The sequence below is a fragment of the Pipistrellus hanaki genome, assembly GCF_964339955.1.
Source record: "Pipistrellus hanaki genome assembly, chromosome: 13".
NCBI lineage: Eukaryota > Metazoa > Chordata > Mammalia > Chiroptera > Vespertilionidae > Pipistrellus > Pipistrellus hanaki.
In genome coordinates this window covers 28,603,826-28,607,666 of record NC_140515.1, presented here as the reverse complement: position 1 = coordinate 28,607,666, position 3,841 = coordinate 28,603,826, and positions in this window count along the sequence as shown.

The window sequence follows — 3,841 nt, the reverse complement described above, 5'->3', positions numbered from 1 at the left end:
ATTCCATCTATTTGCATATTAGCCTTTTATTATATAGGATGCAGAACAACAGCCCCCACCTCAGACCTATTGAATCAGTATCTGCATTTTAACAAGATCCCTGGGTAACTCATATATACCTTAAAGTTTGAAGAGCACTGCCCTAGACCAGGTCAGAAGTGGGGTCCAAGATTCCACATTTTTAACAAGCTCCCACTTAATGCTAGATGTGGCTCTTACACAGACACACTTTGAGTGACTTCTTACTTGTTTCCCTGCCACACACATCCTGGGCCTTCTTCCAATCCGTTCCACATTTAGCCAACAAAAGAATATTTCTAAAGTATATTTGATAATGTCACTTCCCTGCTCAAAATCCTTTATCGGTCCTGGAGTGAACATTTGTTTAATTAGTAGCAGTAATTATAATGGTGATAGCTGTTGCTGTTGATTTGTTTTTTTCATTGCTTTAGAAGGGCAGTTTGGTTGATATCCTTGGGACTTTAAATCTGGAGTTGGTGATGGAAAAAAACACACAGGGGGGTAGCTCCAACAATCATTTTCTAGGAGCAAGAGTGGTAAAGGTGTCCAAGGCTAGAGGTGTAGGCCATGCAAACTGGCATGTCCAGTATTCAGCAATGAGAATAGCAATGTCCCTAATGTTGGTTCCGAGGTTGACTTTTCCCTGTAATTCTGGCTGTATACTTTTCTTCTGTTGCTGCTTTCCAAAACTGGATCCCTAGTCTCTCGCTGGCAATTCAGAGAGCTACCAAGTGTTCTTTCAATTAATTCCTTTCTTGCATGATCCAGAGCCAGTTTACAACCAACACATCTGACCAGTAAGGCTAACTAGCCTTGAAAATCAAGTCTAAAGCCCTTAAGCTCACCTTCCTTTCTTTTGCTTTAGTTAAAGCAATAATATCTGCTGAAATGTATCAACTCTCCTATCTCAGAAGCTTAACACAATATATTATTTCTTGTGTATGTACACTCTCACATGTTTGCTGATTGGCAGGTGGGTCTTCCTTATGAAACCAAGATGTTTCTACCTTGAGGCTCTTGCCATCTTCAGCATGGCTTCCAAGATGCTAGTCTGCATCAGGCTAGTGGAAAGGGAAAGAATGTAGCAATATTTATCAGTGATTACAATTAGATGTAAGAGCAGGTGGGATAAGCCCTTGGGGCTGGTGGCTAGGTGGAAAAGGTATTAGAAAGTAGGGCAGGCAATCTGGAATATTATGGTAGAAATTTGGCTATGTCAGTAAAAAAAATCTTTAGGTTACAAATAACAGAATCCTCCTCAAAACCATCTTAAGCTGGTTAAAATGAAGGAAAGAATTTTACTCTAAGAATAGAGCAACGTGCGATGAACATTCATTGTATTTATTGTCCTAAGTCCAGTTCTCCTTCCTCTCATGATAGCTCCATAATTTTTTTGGGAAGCCACCTTTCCCCACTCTCAATCCATGTGATTTGAGTGCAATTGATTCCAACCCATGGTACCATGTCTGGACAGTTAGGTATTTCATTGTTTGAACATAGTAATAGTCTCAGAGTTGGACATGTAACCCAAGAGGGCCAGTGATTTAATGGTGAGACCTTTCCTGGAACTTTTGGAAAAAAGACACTGTCTGGCAGGGACCGGTTTGGCTCAGTGGATGAAGCGTCGGCCTGCGGACTGAGGGGTCCCGGGTTCGATTCCGGTCAAGGGCATGTACCTTGGTTGCGGGCACATCCCCAGTGGGGGGTGTGCAGGAGGCAGCTGGTCGATGTTTCTCTCTCATCGACGTTTCTAACTCTCTGTCCCTCTCAATTCCTCTCTGTGTAAAATCAATAAAATATATTAAAAAAAAAAAAAAAAGACACTGTCTGCTGGAGATGAAAGTATAAGAATCTATGCCTGGGATTTCCATCAGCCATCTTTCTACATCCATGGAAAGAGCATGCCTGACAGCAACATAGAAAAAAGTAAATCCCAGGAGTAGAGCAGGTGCCTGACAACATTGAGTATTGACTGGCTCCAGTCATGCCTAAAGCCTCTGTTATTCTTAACCAATGTATTTTCTTTCATTTAAGCCAGTAGGAGTCAAATTTCTATCATTTACTTCCTAGAGTCCTAACTAATACAACCAAAAAGTATAATGGAAACACCCAGGGAGTCAGTCTCTCACTTTCTCTCTCTCCAAAGGCCCATTTATTTCTGTTATTCTCTGTGTCTGCCTCATTCTTTTCTCTCCACAGAATTTCAACATTAGCATGTATGGTCATTAAGGACCACCACCCCATGGCTTGCAAGGTTACCTATATTTTGAGTGACCACCCCATCTCAAATCCAATTCCAAATTTCTGGGAGAGAGAATCTGAGTGATCCAGCTTGGGTCAGTTGTCCAATCCCAACCCAATCAGCTAAGGCATAAAGTGCGTTGAAATTAACATAAATTTCTTAGACCTCGGTTTCTTCACTAGTTAGATGGGAGCAATAGCAATACCTACCGCTGAAGTTCATTGGGATGAGTAAATGAGATCATGCATGTAAAGTCTGAGTACGGTACCTGGTGTATAGTCAATATACAATAAACAAGCCATGAAAATGGTATTTCATTGGTAATGATGCTCCCCCTCTGACCTTGGACTCCTTAGATTCTGCCTGAAGTCAGCATGGTGTGAAGCCTCAGGGAGCCATGGGGATATTAGCTGTGGGTAAGGGAAGGATTTGAGGCAGGAAGCCAGATACAGACTATTACAGTGATGCTTCCACCCAGGAGGCAGCCTCTGAGTGTGCTGGGAGAGTGAGGGAGAATGCTTGAAATTCAGCCAAAAACACTCTCCCTCCAGCTAAGAGAAGCATGGAGAAATAAGCTCTTTTCCCCAAAACTAATGCCGACTTCAGAGAGATTCTCAGTTAGCTCTATTGCCTGGTTTTCCCTCAGGCTTGTCTACACAAACAAGCAGAGTGAAGAATTCAGAAAGAATGGCAGAATTTGAAACATTCTCTCACTGAATCCTTACAACCCCCTGACATTATTATTATTATTATTATTATTATTATTATTATTATTCCTTTTCCTAAATGAGAACACTGAGTCTCAAAGAGGTTAAGTAGCTTGGTCGAGGTCTCAGAACAGAGGCCGAACCACATTAGGTACCATGGCCTGTTGGATTCCAACCCCCTGTTCTTTCTGTTGGACCATGCCTGATTCTACAATCACAAGAGTCAGCTATCCATCTCTCTAGCTAAACAAGGTCCATTACTTTTGTGACCGTGGCCATTAGTCTTACTTCTCAAACAACTGGTACAAGCCACACATCACCTAATTGAACAGAGGGTAACTGTAGGGGAATTGAACATAGGAGGTATGTTCTGGAAAGTAGGCAATGGCTAGATTTTAGGAGTTGGCCTTTAGGCTATGGTCAGAGGGAGCTACTGATGCTTGGAGAGAAGTTATGCTAAACGTCAGCTCTCCCCCTACTTATACTGCTATGGACTGGACTGTTTTTCTCCCAAGGCGAATGTTGAAGGCCTAACTCCCAATGTGATGGTATTTGGAGGTGGGGCTTTTGAGAGATAATTAGATTTGAATCAGGCCATGAAGGTGGGGCCCTCATGATGGAATTAGTGTCCTTGTAAGAAGAGTCACCAGAAAGTTTGCTGTCTATCTACCATGTAAGGACCCAGTGAAAAAGCAGCCATCTACAAGCTAGGAAGAGTGTTCTCATCAGAACTCAATCAAGCTGACAACCTGATCTGAGACTTCAGCCTCCAGAGTTGTGCAAATATAAATTTCAATAGCTTAAGCCACTCCACTCTATGATTTTGTTATGGCAGCCTGATCTCACTAAGACAGATTTTGACTTGTGATAA